Source organism: Bufo gargarizans, chromosome 5 (assembly GCF_014858855.1).
Source record: "Bufo gargarizans isolate SCDJY-AF-19 chromosome 5, ASM1485885v1, whole genome shotgun sequence".
NCBI classification, from domain to species: domain Eukaryota; kingdom Metazoa; phylum Chordata; class Amphibia; order Anura; family Bufonidae; genus Bufo; species Bufo gargarizans.
Genome location: NC_058084.1, coordinates 242,572,607 through 242,594,724, shown reverse-complemented (window position 1 = coordinate 242,594,724; position 22,118 = coordinate 242,572,607). Strand labels below are relative to the sequence as shown.

The window sequence follows — 22,118 nt, the reverse complement described above, 5'->3', positions numbered from 1 at the left end:
TTGGGGCGAGTAGTATGACGCTTGTTGATTGGCTGCTTTGCAGCCTTTCAAAAAGCGCCAAGAAAGCGACGAACACCGAACCCGAACCCGGAATTTTACTAAAATGTTCGGGTTCGGGTCCGTGTCACGGACACCCCAAAATTCGGTACGAACCTGAACTATACAGTTCGGGTTCGCTCATCCCTAGTGGCAAGCACCAGAAACAACACAGACATCATTTGATCCAAACAGAAAACATGTGTTGCCAGTCTCACCGATCCTTTCTCTGGCACCCCTCCCCTGCCCCCCTATACTTTACCACATACCTATTACATCCAGGGACCTCTTCTGTTATGTAGACCTTCTCTTTCCTCTTCTCCTCCATTAGACCGCCATGACAAATGAAGTCTTTCAGCAGCATCTCGTCTCTACAGAGTTTGTAACACAGACACATTAGATTTCTCAATTTTTTCCATCAGCCTCCAAATTCTGGTGTCCCCACAGTATCATCCTGCTTCCCCCCCCCCCAATACTGTGCCCGTTGTGCCCCCCAATGCCCCAGGTACTACACTGCTGAAAAAATTGTGACCCCAGTAGACATAATTGGGGTCATTTATCAAAACTGGTGTAAACTAGAGCTGGATTTCCAAAAGAGCTGTCAAATATGAAAGGTGGAATCTGATTGGCTGCTATGGGCAACTAAGCCAGTTCTACTTTACACCAGTTTGATAAATTACCCCAAATGTCCCTATAGTGTCCACATTAGCTATAATGTCTCCTAGAGTGCCCCCAATAATAATAACACCCTATATTGTGCTCCAGGCAAAAATCCCTGTATAGTGTCCCCAGAAATAATAGAATTGCCCCTACAGTGGCTCCCCAATAGCAATGCCCCCCTACACTGCCCCCATACAGTAATTTCCCCTACTCTTCCCCCATACAGTAATTTCCCACACACTACCCCATACAGTAATTTGCACCACACTGCCCCATAGCAATTTCCCCCTCACTGCCCCATATAGTAATTTCCACCACACTGCCCCATACAGAAATTACCCCCACTCTGCCCTAAACAGTAATTCCTCCCACACTGCCCCATATAGTAATTTTCCCCACACTGCCCCATATAGTAATTTGCCCCATATGCTCCCATACAGTAATTTCATCCACACTGCCCCATACAGTAATTTCCCCCACACTGCCCCTATACAGTAATTTCCCCCACGCTGCCCCTATACAGTAATTTCCCCCATGCTGCCCCTATACAGTAATTTCCCCCACGCTGCCCCATACAGTAATTTCCCCCACGCTGCCCCATACAGTAATTTCCCCCACGCTGCCCCATACAGTAATTTCCCCCACACTTCCCCCACACAGTAATTTCCCCCACGCTGCCCCACACAGTAATTTCCCCCACTTTGCCCCATACAGTAATTTCCCCCCACACTACCCCATATAGTAATTTCCGCCCACACTGACCCCATATAGTTATTTCCCCACACAGTATTTTCCCCCACACTGCCCCACACAGTAATTCCCCCCACACTGCCCCCACTACCCCCATATAGTAATTTTCCCCACACAGTAGTTTCCCCCACATTGCCCCATATAGTAAGTTTCCCTCCACATAGTAATCCCTCCCATAACTATTGCCGCCACATAGTAATCTGTCCCATAATAATTTGCCCCCCACACAGTATCCCACCATAATATTTTCACCCCACATGTCCTCCTGTGTCCCCCAAAGTTGGCACATAAAAAAAAATCACCTACAGTTGTGTTCAAAATAATAGAATACATCACTAACCTGATTAATCACTGTTTTTGGTAGAAATAATATATCTACATGGCAAATACTCTATGTAACGGAACGCCTAGTACCCCGACCGGGTACCTCCGTCGATAGATGCTCCTAGTGCTTTCCGAGGACTCCAAGCACTCCACTTGACACCGTATGCCCTGCAGACCCCACGAACCGCCGCAGCTTGGTTGGGGTCTCACCGTCCTCCACCCACCCTGGACCTACGGCAAGGCTCCAGGCTCTAGTAGTTATGCAGGGGGAGTATAGCAAATCTTCAGCGTATAGCAATCCCCCAGTTTGATCAGTTATCCAAACACCAGTCTCAACATGATGAAGGATAAAACAGGAACACTTTATTGAGGGCTACTCGCCCGTATTTATGCAGGTCCATATCTGGTGGACACGCCCCCAGGGGACCAGAATGGAGACTGCGACACACCGAACAGATACAGCACATCCCCACAATGCATCATGGTTTCCTCATCTCTGCCCCAGAGACAACCGAGGGATAATCCAATTATCTCTCAGGACAAAGGGGAGATCGCCAATACACATGTGGAGACAACAGGACAGAAATCACCAGTTAAACACACAATGTCACACCCTCCCAGCAACCACAGACATTTAACATATTCCCAGATAGCTCAAGTCTGAGTGCATATCGTTAGGCGAATGACACTCAGACCACACGAATACAATTAAACTAGCCATCTGGGTACCCTCACATAACAAAATACAATTCCAAAGACAGATTTAAGCTGTGCGGCCGGCCTGTCTTCTTTAAAGTTAGTATGGGCCATAATCCTGAGGCAGGAGGCTGGCAACCAGCCCCCTCCAAAACACAGTGGCGAGGTTGGTTTCGTCACACTCTACTACGCCTGCTAGTAAATTAATAGAAACCCAACAGACCCAACAGTCAAGACATGCATGCTGCTGATTCTCTGAAATTCAATCACTTATTGAAAGGGGCATGTTCAAAATAATAGCAGTGTGGATTTAAATGAGTGAGGCCATTCATTTTTTGAAAAACAGGTGGCAATTATTGCCCTTATTTAAATGGGTATTATCTTAATGATCACTGTTAAATCTGTTGATTTAATGATTTAACAGTGATCATTTTTCTAAATATATTTAATTAACAAATTCCCACCCCTTAGAAAAAAATAAACCTGTACTTACCTGACTGTTGTCTACCGTCTCCCCTGGTTACGGCCACCACTCTTCTCAGGAATCGCAGTGGCCGCGCGTGTGCAGACTACTTATTTTCTTCTCCTGGCCGGCCGCATGCTGTACTGAACGTGCACGCCGAGGCCACGCATGCGCTATGGTGATTTCTTCCTGGCCAGTATAGTATACTTGCCAGGAAGAAGACACCAGGGCGCATGCGCGGACTCGGCTTGCACGTTCAGTACAGCGCGCGGCCGGCCGGGAGAAGACATCAATTAAGATGGAGCCCACCCCCTGCCGAAACCAGGACAGCGCGCCAGGAGCAGGTAAGTATTAAACAGCGTGTTGAGGATACCGCTTTAAGGAAGGCAGCAAATGTTGTACATGCTGGTTACAGTGCATTTCTCTCTGAAATTCTGAAGAAAATGGGTAGTTCCAGACATTGTTCAGAAGAACAGCATACCTTGATTAAAAAGTTGATTGGAGAGGGGAAAACATAAAGAAGAAGAAAATGATAAGCTGCTCAGCTAAAATGATCGCAAATGCTTTAAAATGGCAACCAAAACCTGATAGACGTAGAAGACAGCAAAAAATTACCATTTGAATGGATAGATGAATAGCCAAATGGCATGGACTCAGCCAACAATCAACTCTAGGAAGATCAAAGAAGGTCTAAATTTACCCGTGAGTAGTGTTACAATTAGAAGACGCTTATGTGAAGCTATCTGCAAGAAGCCCCCGCAAAGTCCCACTGTTGAAAAAAAGACATGTGCTGAAGAGGTTACAATTTGCCAAAGAGCACATTGATTGGCCTAAAGAGAAATGGCGCAACATTTTGTGGACTGATAAAAGTAAGATTATTCCTTTTGGGTCTAGTGGCCGGAGACAGTTTGTCAGACAGACGACCCCCAAAAACTGAATTCAAGCCACTGTACACTGTGAAGACAGTGAACCATGGTGGCACAAGCATCATGATATGGGGATTTTTGTTATACTAAGGTGCTGGACCTATTTATTGCATACCAGGGATCAGTTTGAATACATCACAATACTTGAAGAGGTCATGCTGCCTTATGCTGAAGAGGAAATGCCCTTGAAATGGGTGTTCCAACAAGACAACGACCCCAAACACACCAGTAAACGTGCAACATCTTGGTTCCAGACCAACCAGATTGACGTTATGGAGTGGCCAGTCCAATCCCCAGATCATAATCCAATAGAAAACTTGTGGGGTGACATCAAAAATGCAGTTTCTGAGGCAAAACCAAGAAATAGAGAATAACTGTGGAATGTAGTTTGATAATCCTGGGCTGGAATACCTGTTCAGGTGCCAGAAGTTGGTTGACTCCATTTCACGACCATGTTTATGGCCGTGACTCCTTGGGAGCCGCATACAGTTGCCCGCGGTTTGGGTTGTTGTGTCAACCGCAGCTGGAGGCATTTTGTTGTTTGTCTCAAGTGCGGTTGCCGCGGACAACAGCTATGTGTGCGGTTGCCTTGGAGTTGTGTGCGTGTAGGTATGCACTTTTGTATGTCTCGTGTGCACTCTGTGTTATGTGTGGTGTGCACTGACATCTTTCCTTCACTGTGGTTGCCCGTGGCAACGTTTGCTTGTATGTGTACATGTGGTGGCAGTGTCCCGGCCTTCGGGCTGACTCCCAGGACATGGTTGCCACCCATGTCGTTGCCTGCGGAAACAGCCACAGTGTGTTCTTGGTTTGGACACTTTCCCTTTAAGTTTGTGTTTTCCCTTCCCTGGTGGTGGAAGGGTTAACTCCCTTCCCAGTGTGTGTGTGTGTGTGTGTGTCACTGGGTGTGTCTGACTGTTGGGTGTGGCTTCTTGGCCTATAAAGCCTCAGTGTTTAGCACATGTCTGAGGGTTGCTTCAGCCATGCTTAGCTGGAGCAGCCTCCTGTGTTTTACACCTGCCAGTGGGGGCCACCCTTGTGGTCATAAAGATTATGTCACATTAAGTTTATGTCATGTTTATGTGTGATGTCTATGTGATGTTCAGTTAGGATTTTCCTTTGTTGTTTGGTGCAGCTTATGGATCTGGATTCCTGTTTGCACAGGGATCCAGTCAACAAGGCTGTGGCAGGTAGGTGGAACTAGTTCAGTTCACCTGCCATATCCGTAAGACTGTTAGTGTTCCCCTTTTCCCTGCAGCTTTGCCAGTGAGACTCCTGTTCCTCCATATCCAGAAGGAACAGGTTTTCTTACCCTGACTCCTAGTCCAGGGACCGGTCGGAGGGTGAGTTAGGGATCCGAGGTTCCTGAGCATGGGTCCTCCTACCTTAAAGGTCGGCCCATGCAGCTAGGAGTTAGGGTCAGGTTAGGGACGCTTTAGGAGGTGACCTGCTCCCTAATCCTGTCGTCCTGGCCGAGCAGGGGTTAACATCATCTGGCATCGCACGACTGAGGATTTTCCCCGTCCTCAGCCGTGACACTCCATGCAACACAGATGTACTGTACAGCAGTTCTCAGAAACAGTGGTTATACAACTAAAAATTAGTTAAGTGATTCAAAGGAAAGCAAAATCTTTAAACATTTTTCAGTTTATATAGTGAATTTTTGAGTTTGTAAAAAAGAATACAAACACTGCTATTTTTTTCAACAGTCTAATATTCAGTTTTCTTAAAACTTTTTAGAGGAACAACACAAATTTGATATATGTTTCTTCATGTTTTGATTTGGAATAGAATGTGTAGTGTTCCCAATGCATTTGTGTGTATGGAAATAAAAGCTATTAGAAGGATTTTGAGCTTTTTAAATTTTTTTTGAAATACACTGCTATTATTTTGAACAGAACTGTATGTCCAGGTGCTTGCTTGCAGAGGAAGGCACGCACACTTCACTGTGCTGCTGCGTCCCGACACTGTGCTGCTGCGTGACATCATCGCGCACTCCTTCGCCGGGATTTCACTACCGCATAGGCCTCAGGCCTACTAGGCCTGAAGCCTATGGCGGTGATCGGCGGCGGGGCAGGCAGGGAACTATGTGCTCCTGTGCCCCGCCGTAATGAGCGCATCCATCTGTATTGAAGCGCTTATTGCCTCTGGGCCTGGCACCCCCGTCACCTGGGGCGGACCGCCCCTTCCTGGGCACGCCACTGCCGATCTCCTGCCACCTGTCGCAGGAACGTCCGTGACAAAGTCAGTGTCTTCTAGGATCAATTTCATAGGAAGCCAATATGTGGATGCTGAGTTGGCTGGAAACACCTGTGACAAAAAATCCATCAGTAGATATTTGTTTCTTCCTCCTGGAAGTACCATCAGTTGGACTAGAAGAAACAATTCTCTGCATCACTTTCTTCAACAGAAGCAGAAAATGTTGTAGCAGCATGAGCGGGTCACAAAGTCATATGGTTAAGACAATTGTTGGCAGATTTGGGTCAACAAAGGTCTTTAAAAGACAACCAAGGATGCCTTGCACTCGTGCAGATGGAAAGGGTGAATCCCAGAACCAAGCATATCGATGTGAAGTTGTATTTTCTGAAGGATCTTCAAGGACTTCTAAACTTGCAATACTGTCCAACTAAGGACATGGTTGCAGATATATTTTCAAAGCTGCTGAGTGTTAAGAGACACATTAAGCCTTAGCTGTTGAGAAGGGGTGTTGGAATACCGCAACAGCTGCATCTGGATGCATGAGGAACTATGTTAAACTGACTGTAGATGGTGCTGTGTTAAGCATCACTGTTTATTCAAGTGTAGTTATTCCAGCGATAATGTAGATGTTACCTCTGGTAGTCTTTATCTTGATGATGTTACAGTTAATAGTTGCTGTTTTGTCCCAAGTACACCAGTGTTCTCCCACAATGTCTGAGCGCTGTCTATAAAAGCTGCAAACACTGCAACACTCATTACATTGTATTCAATAATAAATGGTGCATTAGAAAGTACAACTTGTCCAGCAAAAATCAAGCTCCCATAAGGCTACGTGAACAGAAAAATAAATTAAGATATGGCCCCAAGAAAGCAAGGAGTGAAACATAGAAAATCAGCCAGGATTGAAAGGGTTAAGCCAAAACCAAGAATACGTCCAAAAAACAGAAAATATGCAAAACTTTCATTCCATTGTTGTTTTTGTCAAATACACAAGCAAAATACTGACCATAATACTACCGTGTGAAAGTGGCCTTTAAGAGGTTTTTCAGTATTTAGAGGTATTTATGAACTATCCTTAGTGTAGGTTAGCAATATCAGATCAGTGGGGGTTCAACACCTGACACCCAGCACATTCACCGATCAGTAGTTTGGGGCATCTGGTCCCTACACACATGCATCTGGCACTGCTGGTTTTGTACCATTAAAATGCCAGAACTGACTTGTCTTTTATGGTGGTCTAACCACTGCAGCACGCCAGACCTGCAGGATATTGCGAAGTGAGGTCATGATTATGGGCAAACGAGGGTTACTCACTGTTTGTAGGAGAACCCTGGGCAGGCATGCGGCAGTGAAGGAGAGGCTGACACAAAGTTCCTCTGGGGCACACTCTGTATGTAGGGACCAGGCCTGATGGTGGATGAGGTGCCCTGGATGTTGCAGGTATTTTGAGTGCCTGGGGCAAGGTCCCTTTAAGGATTGTGACGTCAGTGCCTGTAACGGTGGCACATTTCCAGTTGTAATAAGTGAGGTACACAGATGGTATGGTGAACCAAACTTTGCTTTACTTGGAACAGTCCAACTTCATACAAAACGATGGTAATACAGTCCCTTGCATCAAATGCTTCACAAGCAGGCTTATTTCCAATACTGGCAGGTATAATCTTGGCAAGATACTCGGAGGGCAATAATAATACACACACTCAGACCAGGCTGTACCTTCTTCTCGGATATAGTGTACACTGTTCCTTAGAACTCCTGTCTGGCTTTTATCCCAAGGCCCGGACGCCTAAATGCTGGCTTTTATCCTTGGCAAAATAATCTTCCTCCCGTATTTATCCTTGCACTATATTTGTAATCCTTCTCCCCTTCAGCTTACTTGCGTCTAGCTGGATACACTGGCTCTGCTTGGCTTGAGGTTTCTCCCAGGAGGCACATCTCTTCTACTGGGGTTGATTCTTCTGAGCTAACATAGGCTCATTAACTGCAGGCAGGCTAGGATCCTTCCACTAACCTCCTGGTGGCAACTAGAAGCCTGGACTATCTAGCTGCATGTCAGGAGGAGGCACTCAGCATATCTCTGGCTGGTGCCCTCTCACTTCTGTCTCCACAGACTCCTGACTACAGACTACCTCCTCCATGTCTGGGCCTGAACATTTATACTAGGGGCTCCCTATCTCCCTCTAGTGTCTAGGATGTTACACTACACCCCAATAGGCCTGCTATACATGTCACAGGGGAACAATACATATCAAAACACATAGAAAATACATTAAAATGCATAGTTAAATATAATGCCACTGTCCCTTGGGAGTAGAGGCAACACGTGACCCAATTGACCCTTGTGTAGTGTCCACCCCTACCTAGTGGGATACTACATACCCCCTGCTATGACGTTGCCCGTCCTCGGCGCAACATAAAAGGGGCCCTGCCCAGCTGGAGACTGCACCTGAAAGAGAAAAATAATGCAAAGCAGGTATATACATCTACATTTGCAAATACATATATATACAGTACAGACCAAAAGTTTGGACACACCTTCTCATTCAAAGAGTTTGCTTTATTTTCATGACTATGAAAATTGTAGATTCACACTGAAGGCATCAAAACTATGAATTAACACATGTGGAATTATATACATAACAAAAAAGTGTAAAAACAACTGAAAATATGTCATATTCTAGGTTCTTCAAAGTAGCCACCTTTTGCTTTGATTACTGCTTTGCACACTCTTGGCATTCTCTTGATGAGCTTCAAGAAGTAGTCACCTGAAATGGTCTTCCAACAGTCTTGAAGGAGTTCCCAGAGATGCTTAGCACTTGTTGGCCCTTTTGCCTTCACTCTGCGGTCCTGCTCACCCCAAACCATCTTGATTGGGTTCAGGTCCGGTGACTGTGGAGGCCAGGTCACCCGGCGCAGCACCCCATTACTCTCCTTCATGGTCAAATAGCCCTTACACAGCCTGGAGGTGTGTTTGGGGTTATTGTCCTGTTGAAAAATAAATAATAGTCCAACTAAACGCAAACCGGATAGAATAGCATGCCGCTGCAAGATGCTGTGGTAGCTATGCTGGTTCAGTATGCCTTCAATTTTGAATAAATCCCCAACAGTGTCACCAGCAAAGCACCCCCACACCATCACACCTCATCCTCCATGCTTCACGGTGGTAAACAGGCATGCAGAGTCCATCCGTTCACCTTTTCTGCGTCGCACAAAGACACGGTGGTTGGAACAAAAGATCTCAAATTTGGACTCATCAGACCAAAGCACAGATTTCCACTGGTCTAATGTCCATTCTTTGTGTTCTTTAGCCCAAACAAGTCTCTTCTGCTTGTTGCCTGTCCTTAGCAATGGTTTCCTAGCAGATATTCTACCATGAAGGCCTGATTTACACAGTCTCCTCTTAACAGTTGTTCTAGAGATGTGTCTGCTGCTAGAACTCTGTGTGGCATTGACCTGGTCTCTAATCTGAGCTGCTGTTAACCTGCGATTTCTGAGGCTGGTGACTCGGGCAGCAGAGGTGACTCTTGGTCTTCCTTTCCTGGGGCGGTCCCCATGTGAGCCAGTTTCTTTGTAGCGCTTGATGGTTTTTGTGACTGCACTTGGGGACACTTTCAAAGTTTTCCCAATTTTTTGGACTGACTGACCTTCATTTCTTAAAGTAATGATGGCCACTAGTTTTTTTTTACTTAGCTGCTTTTTTCTTGCCATAATACAAATTCTAACAGTCTATTCAGTAGGACTATCAGCTGTGTATCCACCTGACTTCTCCACAATGGAAGGGCACACCTGTGAAGTGAAAACCATTTCAGGTGACTACCTCTTGAAGCTCATCAAGAGAATGCCAAGAGTGTGCAAAGCAGTAATCAAAGCAAAAGGTGGCTACTTTGAAGAACCTAGAATATGACATATTTTCAGTTGTTTCACACTTTTTTGTTATCTATATAATTCCACATGTGTTAATTCATAGTTTTGATGGCTTCAGTGTGAATCTACAATTTTCATAGTCATGAAAATAAAGAAAACGCTTTGAATGAGAAGGTGTGTCCAAACTTTTGGTCTGTACTGTATATCAGGCAGTTCCGCTGGCTAAGGAACAAGTTCGGTGAAAAGGGGCGTCATTCTCTTCTCTCAGGATAGCACAAGGGAACAGGGGGCGCTGACCTGGTGCAGCGTATCAAAGATACCAGGATAGTCCATTATAAAAGTTCAAGTGCAATTGTCCATAATAAAACACAGTAGTCCCATAGAAAATGTAGAACCAAATAAGTTCTTGGAGGCTCAAAGAATAAAAATGAGTCTGTACCCAGGTTTCCTTTGTGAATAGTTAAAGCAAGTGATATATGTATATATATATATATATATATATATATATATACCTGAAGATAGCACATAATATAGCAAGCAGAGCAGAGCCTAGCAGCATCTCAGAGGCCCACATAAATTAGAGTAATCTCTAGGCACATTTCCTTGAAGTATAAGTTGCATATAAAAGTCACAGCACATAAAAGTCCACATTATTAAAATGGCATATAAAATAGTGCTGCAGTGTCCCTTAATCAACCTGAAAATGGGGTTAAAAGGGTTAAGGTGCAAATAAAATAGGCACAACTTGGCTTTAGTTCATTGAAGCTGGCAGGAGGTCCTGTTAACAATATGGCCCTGTAGCAATTGGTAATTTCAGTGGCCCACCATACATATCAAAACACATAGAAAATACATTAAAATGCATAGTTAAATATAATGCCACTGTCCCTTGGGAGTAGAGGCAACACGTGACCCAATTGACCCTTGTGTAGTGTCCACCCCTACCTAGTGGGATACTACATACCCCCTGCTATGACGTTGCCCGTCCTCGGCGCAACATAAAAGGGGCCCTGCCCAGCTGGAGACTGCACCTGAAAGAGAAAAATAATGCAAAGCAGGTATATACATCTACATTTGCAAATACATATATATACAGTACAGACCAAAAGTTTGGACACACCTTCTCATTCAAAGAGTTTGCTTTATTTTCATGACTATGAAAATTGTAGATTCACACTGAAGGCATCAAAACTATGAATTAACACATGTGGAATTATATACATAACAAAAAAGTGTAAAAACAACTGAAAATATGTCATATTCTAGGTTCTTCAAAGTAGCCACCTTTTGCTTTGATTACTGCTTTGCACACTCTTGGCATTCTCTTGATGAGCTTCAAGAAGTAGTCACCTGAAATGGTCTTCCAACAGTCTTGAAGGAGTTCCCAGAGATGCTTAGCACTTGTTGGCCCTTTTGCCTTCACTCTGCGGTCCTGCTCACCCCAAACCATCTTGATTGGGTTCAGGTCCGGTGACTGTGGAGGCCAGGTCACCCGGCGCAGCACCCCATTACTCTCCTTCATGGTCAAATAGCCCTTACACAGCCTGGAGGTGTGTTTGGGGTTATTGTCCTGTTGAAAAATAAATAATAGTCCAACTAAACGCAAACCGGATAGAATAGCATGCCGCTGCAAGATGCTGTGGTAGCTATGCTGGTTCAGTATGCCTTCAATTTTGAATAAATCCCCAACAGTGTCACCAGCAAAGCACCCCCACACCATCACACCTCATCCTCCATGCTTCACGGTGGTAAACAGGCATGCAGAGTCCATCCGTTCACCTTTTCTGCGTCGCACAAAGACACGGTGGTTGGAACAAAAGATCTCAAATTTGGACTCATCAGACCAAAGCACAGATTTCCACTGGTCTAATGTCCATTCTTTGTGTTCTTTAGCCCAAACAAGTCTCTTCTGCTTGTTGCCTGTCCTTAGCAATGGTTTCCTAGCAGATATTCTACCATGAAGGCCTGATTTACACAGTCTCCTCTTAACAGTTGTTCTAGAGATGTGTCTGCTGCTAGAACTCTGTGTGGCATTGACCTGGTCTCTAATCTGAGCTGCTGTTAACCTGCGATTTCTGAGGCTGGTGACTCGGGCAGCAGAGGTGACTCTTGGTCTTCCTTTCCTGGGGCGGTCCCCATGTGAGCCAGTTTCTTTGTAGCGCTTGATGGTTTTTGTGACTGCACTTGGGGACACTTTCAAAGTTTTCCCAATTTTTTGGACTGACTGACCTTCATTTCTTAAAGTAATGATGGCCACTAGTTTTTTTTTACTTAGCTGCTTTTTTCTTGCCATAATACAAATTCTAACAGTCTATTCAGTAGGACTATCAGCTGTGTATCCACCTGACTTCTCCACAATGGAAGGGCACACCTGTGAAGTGAAAACCATTTCAGGTGACTACCTCTTGAAGCTCATCAAGAGAATGCCAAGAGTGTGCAAAGCAGTAATCAAAGCAAAAGGTGGCTACTTTGAAGAACCTAGAATATGACATATTTTCAGTTGTTTCACACTTTTTTGTTATCTATATAATTCCACATGTGTTAATTCATAGTTTTGATGGCTTCAGTGTGAATCTACAATTTTCATAGTCATGAAAATAAAGAAAACGCTTTGAATGAGAAGGTGTGTCCAAACTTTTGGTCTGTACTGTATATCAGGCAGTTCCGCTGGCTAAGGAACAAGTTCGGTGAAAAGGGGCGTCATTCTCTTCTCTCAGGATAGCACAAGGGAACAGGGGGCGCTGACCTGGTGCAGCGTATCAAAGATACCAGGATAGTCCATTATAAAAGTTCAAGTGCAATTGTCCATAATAAAACACAGTAGTCCCATAGAAAATGTAGAACCAAATAAGTTCTTGGAGGCTCAAAGAATAAAAATGAGTCTGTACCCAGGTTTCCTTTGTGAATAGTTAAAGCAAGTGATATATGTATATATATATATATATATATATATATATACCTGAAGATAGCACATAATATAGCAAGCAGAGCAGAGCCTAGCAGCATCTCAGAGGCCCACATAAATTAGAGTAATCTCTAGGCACATTTCCTTGAAGTATAAGTTGCATATAAAAGTCACAGCACATAAAAGTCCACATTATTAAAATGGCATATAAAATAGTGCTGCAGTGTCCCTTAATCAACCTGAAAATGGGGTTAAAAGGGTTAAGGTGCAAATAAAATAGGCACAACTTGGCTTTAGTTCATTGAAGCTGGCAGGAGGTCCTGTTAACAATATGGCCCTGTAGCAATTGGTAATTTCAGTGGCCCACCACTACCACTGAGCCGTGGATAAACTGGCAGCAGCAACATGGGACCAAAACGAAGGACTCCTGTCCTGAAAGGGTTAATCCACTTGAGTAGGGTCCCTTGACAAAATAAAGCAGTATTATGGCCTAGCAGGCCTACTCACGGATGCGCATCAGTTCCACTTGGCACATCAGTGGCACATCCCGGTTCTGCTTGCAAACTGGGACTGACACGGGGGTCAACATACAGATGGGCCCACAAAATGGTATTGGGTGGCAACTGCAGCATGAATGGCCCCCTTACAGGAATGGGCCCCATAGGCCTGGGGGTATATATTGCCGGAGATCTCAATGCTGCAGATGAATCACTGTACCTGGGCGCACATGAGATGGATGGCTCCATTGATTCAGGAGTGACAGTTTGTACGCGGTGGTGCACAGAATAGGTAGCCCTTCTTGGGGGTCTTACCGCAGCTGCAGCTACTATAGCGGGCCGGCTGAGAGGGGTAGACACTTTTACCTTAGACTCGGAGACGTCCGAGTCCTTAACCCCACTCTTCTCTTCCTTAGGTGGAGACTGGATCCTAGAGGTAGCAAGCTGGCGCAGGCCTCGCAGCTACAATTCCAGTCGGACGATCTGTTCATCCAGACTCTTGGGTTCCTCGTCGCTGCTGGAGTTCTCCGTCGTCACCGCGGGTACAGGTGAAGGAGCTGGCTTGTCTTGCGCAGCCGCTGCAGGTTCGCATGTCGCGTCTGTCTTTCATCCCTCGCAAATATCATCCAGCGCAGCGTGAAAGCATTCCAAGTTTTCCAACTCTTTAATGGTCTTTTCCCGGGGAGGCAGTTCAGGTGAAGGATACGGGCTCACCCCTTTTTCCACCACAGTCGGCTGCCAAAATATGTTTGGTCCAATGAACGAGCCCCGCTCCTGGAAGGTGGTATGGGCCAGCTCTGGGGAGCGCTCCGGTTCGCGCTCGCAGCCAGTAAATTCTTTGTCTTCTTCCCAGTCCTCCGATTTCCGTTTAGGACTGGTTACAGCGGTGGCGTAGGGGCCTCGGAGGCCCTCGGCAGGGGTAAACTCTACCTCCTCTCCCTCGCGGAGGTTATGTATATGCTCTGGGAGGTAGCTCTGCTTGACGGATCTGCGGTTTACGTAGAGATCCCTGCTGGTAGTATAGTCTTTAATAAAGCCTCGGTCCTTATTGAAGGCCACTACCAACCCCATTCTCCTTTCCAGGCGAGGTTGGTTGTCGGTGTGGCGCTCATCTACAGTCTTTGCCAATTCTTTAAAGTAGATTTTGGTAGTTCTTTTTATTGCGGCCTCCCGCACTTCTGCCATCAGAGCCGACCATTGCATAGAGGGCCTGTAAAAGTCTTTCCATGAACCGTAGTAGGGCTCAGACTGTGCCCCTGGCGGCAGGCAGGTGGGTCTCTCCGATCCCGGAGAGTAGGCCGGTGGGGCATCTCCTCGCTCCTTAGTAGCGGAATCCATTTTAAATCCAGTTGGTGCTGACAACAATTCAAAGCAGTCCTTACTCGCCAACATGCTCGAGCCTTCTCTGGAGAGCAACAGGGCGGCACCGATTATCTCGCCTGCAACCTCCCACTGCTCCAGGAGGCCACCCCCCGGGTACTCAAACATGGGGGGGCGGAGTCTTTTTCAGCAGACATGTACATTTCAGACAGGGCGGTGGCGTGGACATATAGCCTTTCCCGCACTTTTTCAGCAGAAGGCGCCAATTTTTCCCGCCAGCAAAGTATGAAGATGACACAGCAATAATAAATCCAGTCAGTTTCTTCAGGCGGCCATCTTTAAGCAGAAAACGCTGTCTATTCACTGACAGCAAGCGGTGGCTAAATAAGCAGCAAACAGTTCATGCAATATACAGTTTTCACACCGCTAATTATTACACCACTAGCATTTTCTTTAAGCCATTTTTCTCCTGTGGAGTTTTCCATTGAAAAATTGCTGAAAGAGCTACTACATGCTGCATTTTTCAAAAGAAGCCAGGAAGAAAATAAAAATTACCTAATTAAAGAGGCTGTGAACATTTTGTGTGTGGGGAGGCGAAGTGTTCATTCACACAGGTATTACTGGAGTTTTTTGTATTTTTATTGGCTTTTTTTTTGCCCCCCCTACATTTCTTGCAGAATTTTTGGCCAGATGTTTGCTGAAGGTTTATGGGAATTATGAGGTGAGGATTAATAGTTAAAGGGGTCGTACAACCAGTAAATATTGATAACCTATCATCAGTATAGGTAATCAATATCTGATTGGCGGAGGCCCAACTCCTGGCAATCCCCACTGATCAACTGTTTGAAGAGTATGAGCACTGTTAACTCATCCAGATTACACTGCATATGTTCTTGCTTGCAGTGATGGTGCAGTGTGATTACAAGTGCTCATCCCATTCAAGTGAATTTGACAAGCAATTGTAATTACACTGTGTCGCTGAGACTTCTTAGATGACACGTAATTTTGAAGAGGGAGTCAGACTCCCACTGCTCTTCATCTCATAATTCCCATAAACCTCCAGCTTTCATCTGACCAAAAATGCAGCAAAATGCCACTAAAAACACAAAAGTGCAATAAAAAGCTAGCAAAACCTATTTGTGAACTAACACTTTACCTCCCACATACACACATTTTTATAGCAAACCTCTTAGTGACTAGAGATTACCTTGAGGTTGGCTCGGAGGTCATTTTGAGGTGAACTTTGCTTGTTCGAGATTCGCAAAACATATGGCGATATTCGCACGCGACATATTTTTTTGCATAGCGCCGAACATCCATCAGGTGGGACAGGACAGCCAATTGAGATGTTTCAGCACATGAACACACTCCCTGCTCTATAAATAAACCAGATCTGGCCACCATTTTACATTCAGTCTTTTGCCAGTGTAGGGAGAGGTTGCTGTGTGGAGCAGGGACAGACTGTTAGAGAATATAGAGCCACCAAACGCTAAAAAAAGTCGCCACCAAAAAAAAAAAATATAATATTTCCTTGGATAGCTTTTAGCTTTGATTACGGCACGTATTCGCTGTGGCATTGTTTTGATAAGCTTCTCTAATGTCACAAGATTTATTTCCATCCAGTGTTACATTAATTTTTCACCAAGATCTTGCATCGATGATGGTAGAGTCTGACCGCTGTGCAAACCTTCTCCAGCACATCCCGAAGATTCTCAATGGGGTTAAGGTCTGGACTCTGTGGTGGCCAATCCATGTTTGAAAATGATGTCTTATGCTCCCTGAAGAACTCTTTCACAATTTGAGCCCAATGAATCCTGGCATTGTCATTTTGGAATATGCCCGTGCCATCACGGAAGAAAAAATCCATTGATAGAATAACCTGGTCATTCAGTATGCTCCAGTAGTCAGCTGACCTCCTTCTTGGAGAACACACTATTGCTGAACCTACACCTGACTAACTGCAGCAACCCCAGATCATAGCACTGCCCCCACAGGCTTGTACAGTAGGCACTAGGCATGATGGGTGCATCACTTCATCTGCCTCTCTTCTTACCCTGATGCGTCCATCACTCTGGAACAGGGTAAATCTTGTATCATCAGACCACATGACCTTCTTCCATTGCTCCAGAGTCCAATCTTTATTCTCCCTAGCAAATTGAAGCCTTTTTTCTGGTTTGTCTCACTGATTAGTGGTATTCTTATGGCTACACAGCTGTTTAGTCCCAATCCCTTGAGTTCCCTTTGCATTGTGTGTGTGTGTGTGTGTGTGTGTGTGTGTGTGTGTGTGTAAATGCTCTTACTTTCACTATTAAACATAGCCCTGAGTTCTATTGTTTTTCTTTGATTTGATTTCACCAAACATTTAAGAGATCACCGATCATGATCATTCAGGATTTCTTCTTCCCCGCCACATTTCTTCCTCGAATGCGATGGGTCTCCACTATCCTTCCAGTTTTTAATAATGCATTGGACAGTTCTAAACCCAATTTTAGTAGTTTCTGCAATCTCCTTAGATGTTTTCTCTGCTTGATGCATGCCAATGATTTGACATCTTTTCCACGACCACGAGATGTGTCTTTTGACATGGTTGTTTAAGACATTAGAAGAAACTCATTGCACCAGTTGGGGTTAAATAACTTGTTGCCAGCTGAAAGATAATCGCCCAAGCAGTAATTATCCAAAAGGAGGCTCATACCTATTTGCTTAGGTAAATCCAGGTGGTAACTTTTTTTTGGACAGGCAGTGTCATTTCTATATAGTATATTTTTAATTTGCAGGAGTTGTGTGCATTTCTGCTGAGATAATGCAGCTATACAGAGGGACAAACGCTATTGGAACAAAACATTTCAACTGGTGTGATATAACAGTTGCCCCCCCAAAAAAACTGATTGGGGCAGGGGTGTGATATAACTGCTTCCATGAAATAATCATTAAGCGGTTCTATATACCTGCTTCCACAAATACTGCTCTTCTATAGGGACTTTGTCACAGGGTCATTTTGAAAATGACAGGCAGAGGAAGAGGAAGGCAATTCCGCAGGGGTGGTAGGGGTCAGGCAGGTGCACCCGGCCGGAGCCTAAGTGGGAAGTTTGAGAAAGGTGCATGCGGTATCGTCAAAGGACGCACCAGAGTTGGTTGAGTGGCTCACTCAGCCTTCCGCTTCTGCACCCTTCTCATCCTCTGTATCTGCATCCTCCTCACTCTCTGCTGTGTACATCCTCAAATACACCACCACCATAGCCCCTCCACACGAGTCAGAGAAATTATTTTCCCATCAATTCCCAGACCTTACCGATGCGCAGCCACTCTTGGCATCGCATGAGAAAGAGGAGGTATCAACGGTCACCACCGAGCGGTCTGGCGACAGTACCCAGAACAGCCCAAGGAGGGTGGTCCCCACTTTTACTGCCTACACGATCTCTAATGTCAGTGGTGGTGAAGGCGACGATTATTACGTGTCAATGGACGTTACGTGGGTGCCCACAAGAGAGGAAGAGGAGGAGAGTTCAGACGGAGAGATGTAGCAGCAAATAGGGAGGAGAAGGAGGAGAAGCAGGCAGAACTTGCAGTGCACTGGAGGCAAAAAGCAGACTGCAAATGTATTTGGAGCGAGCAATCCACAATGCACAGTCACATCTTGCGCTCCCAGGATGTCGGCATATGGCTCCACAGTGTGGGCTTTTTTTAGCTTGTCAGCTATTGATAATAGTGTTGCCATCTGCAGCCTGTGCTATCAACGCATAAGCAATCGCAGTTAGCCCAACACTCACCTAGGGACGACCGCCTTAAAAAGGCACCTGGCCTTCCATCACCCAGCCCAGTGGGAGCAACGCCGTCAGAGCCCATAAAGCCACACTCCTGGTGCTCCACGTCCTGCCTATTCTCCTTCTCATCTCTCCTCCCATTTGTCCTTCACTCCACTTTCCACCGTGACGTTGTCACGTTCATCTGGCACAAGGCAGGCTTCTGTGGCCCAAATGTTTGAGCTTAAAAAAATGATCACTCCGGATAACCCTCTTGCCCAATGGCTGACCGCTGGTTTGTCAGAACTGCTGGTATGTTGGAACTACTGCCATATAAAAAAAATTGTGTGCCTTTAGAAAATTTGTGGTCATTGCCACACTGCAATTAAATATCCCTGGAAGGAAATATTTCTACAAGAAGGGCATCCCAGAGCTATATGACCATGTTAAACGGCAAGTGAATGTATCTCTGGCACACAGTGTCAGTGCCAAGATACATCTGACCACAGATACGTGGTCTAACAAATACAGGCAGAGAAGGTACATAACTTTTACTGAACCTTCTGACGGCCATCAAGCATGCAATCCGCGGCACCAGTGTGGATTCTATGTTACCGCCATGGATTGCATGCAGGCCTGCCTCTTCTTCTCCTCCTCCTACTCCATCCTCCTACTCCATCCTCCTCTCCCTCCTCGGCTGACTCCTTCTTTTCCACTGCTGCCGCCTCTTCTGCTGCACCACCCCCAGCTCCAAGAAATTATTTGATGTGCCAGGTGAGACGTTGCCATGCAGTGCTGCGGCTGCTGTGCCTGGAAGCCAAGGTCCTGCACTCCTTTCAGCTCTGCGGTCACAGCCCGATCAGTGGCTAACTACGCTCAATTTGACAGTTGGTAAAGTGGTGTGCGACAACGGTGCCAATCTGCTGAGCACGCTGAAACAGGGCAATATGACACACATGTTATATTTTTTGTTCCTCTAAACATATGTACAGTATTTGACATCAATTTGTACTGGCCTGCAGTAAAATTGATATCCAATGACTGTCTAATATACCTCCTGGCACATAATCACTTGATGTTTCCTATCAGGAGAATGCCTAATTTTGGGGGCCTGTACTCCCCTGGCCTAAAATAAAATAGTTCTAGGCTCCAGCAGGCCACATTTTTGACAGTTTACCTTTAAGTCGCATTAAAATGGCCCCTGATTAAAATACATATTTCATGTGGGAATTTTTGCCATTGATAGGGGTATGTCACTGTCCATGTTGTGAGACAATTTGTGCACTTCTTGTAAGTATTTGGTGGCTGCAATAATGACCTGAAGGTTTGTCAGGTTCGCCTGCCATTAAAGTGAATGGGGCCTGCTGCGAACTTGTGTTTCACGAGCATTTGATCGCGTTCGCGAATCGTCCCGGCCGATGTTCATCCATCACTCTTAGTGACCATCAATACACCTTTTTATGGCAATCACTAGGTGATCTAATGCTACGCTGCCACCTTTTTAGAGCGGCCTAATCTAATAGCTTCATGGGTCTCTGTACAGCAAAGAGCAGAAGCTATGTTCTCTCATGACAAAGCCTGGATGGGCAGAATCGGATGTCAAACCTATATCCCTCCAGCTGTTGCAAAACTACAACTCCCAGCATGTCCTGATAGCTGTAGGCTGTCTTAGAATGATGGAAAATGTAGTTTTGCAACTATTGGAAGACCACAAGTTTCACATCTCTGCCTTAGATGCTGCATAACGGAAACCATACGGATGTGGCCCATAGACTTCTATTATGACCTCTTAAATGCATTCCATTATGTATTCCATCATAGAAATCCATTAATGCCCTTGGTAACAGAATCTATATTGGAATTGTAATAACACTCAAACTTGTAAAACAGAAGTTGTCTCATCCTTAGTAAAAATATAATTGAAATAAAGTTTTAGTAAAAAATTCATCTCAGCCTGATTGAACGTTTACGACAAAAACTCAAAAACAAAAAAATAAAGTTTTATTGAGGTCAATAGTTAAAAGAGGGTAAATATATCTTATTAGGTTAAAAACTAGGCGAAAAGGAAACCCAAAGTGCAGAGAGGGACTAGTTTAATTGCCGTTTACATATGGCGTAACCTGACATACAGCCTAAGGTTTGCTCACCATGAATGTGCTCACCAATAATCTGTATTAGTGAGTACCAGCAAACCTAGGCATATAATGACGGCCGCAAAAGGCAGAGACTCAGACGGGTTACTATTATATATCCATCCCTATATTTGTGCCCTATACTAATCAGTGGATGGAAGCAATCGTTTGATAAGTAGAACCAGCATATAGCAATGGAACGGTACAACTGCTTACTGCCCTACCAAATGAGCTCTCTCTCATTAATGTATTAGCTCTACGCGTTTATGCGTTGACATACACGCCACGTTTCTTTAGGAGCTATAAGAATTATACTTAAATGCCAGTTAATAAATGCACCCGCACCTGGCAGGTACCGGCGCTGTGATGGCCGTACGTGTTCCAAGACACGCCGAACTGATATAATAAAAGGTCCCTCCCCCGGATGTGTGTGCTGTTGCAATGGACCAATCGAAGGTGGAGGCACGTCAACTGACATGCCTCCAGAGCCGGCGTACCGCGTGAAAGAAAGCATTGCAACTCCGGAGGTGAGAGCAAGCGCACTCAGAAGGTAAGGAGGAATCGAAGATGCGGCTTGTAATAGTACAGTATAGAGAATGAATGTAATTAGGTGGAAACACCCAGAGAGAAATATAAATAAGTAGATAAGCATCAAAACTGCACAATGGAGGATAGACAGACCCTGCCTGGTAAAGCCGTAAAAGAGCTGGCAGGGGACCAGATTGATGGATACAGATGACTAGGAATGTCGTCTTAAGCATTCATATAATATAAATCGGTACACAGACTAGACCCAAAATAGCATAATGAATTGGAAGCAACACAAAATGTCAGAGTGTAAAAAAGGTGACATGATAACTAATGTGTCCTGAATAAAAGATGCAAAGGAAATTGAATCATTGAGTCGTTTGGGGTTTACTGTATGTAATTTGAAAAATCCATTGAGTTTCTTAGCGGAGTAACACCACATCAATGTCCCCTTCGCAAAAGGATTTTTTAATGTGAGTACATCGGTATTGCCGTTATGTGACGAGCTACAGATGTCTCCCGGTTGTTTCTGATATCAGATAGGTGTTCAGCAATACGTCTCTTTAATTAGCATCTAGTCTTGCCCACATATTGTAGACCACATTGACAGGTAAGTAGATAAATCACTCCCACTGATATGCAATTAATAAAGGAATGAATAGAATATCTCTCCCCAGTTATCTGACTGGTGAAGGATGCACCTTTCATTATATTGCCGCGTAGACACAGGAGTAGGGATGAGCGAACCCAAACTGTATAGTTCGGGTTCATACCGAATTTTGGGGTGTCCATGACACGGACCCGAACCCGGACATTTTCGTAAAAGTTCGGGTTCGGTGTTCGTCACTTTCTTGGCGCTTTTTGAAAGGCTGCAAAGCAGCCAATCAACAAGCGTCATACTACTTGCCCCAAGAGGCCGTCACAGCCATGCCTACTATTGGCATGGCTGTGATTGGCCAGTGCAGCATGTGACACAGCCTCTATTTAAGCTGGAGTCACATAGCGCCGCCCGTCACTCTGCTCTGATTAGCGTAGGGAGAGGTTGCAGCTGCGACAGTAGGGCGAGATTAGGCAG

General features: G+C 45.1%; 1 protein-coding gene across 1 annotated transcript in view; it reads left to right on the top strand.

The window, feature by feature from the left end:
- VWC2 (von Willebrand factor C domain containing 2) overlaps positions 1 to 22,118 on the top strand; it is an 822,025-nt gene that overhangs the window by 775,980 nt on the left and 23,927 nt on the right. The gene's annotated exons all lie outside the window — the stretch shown is intronic.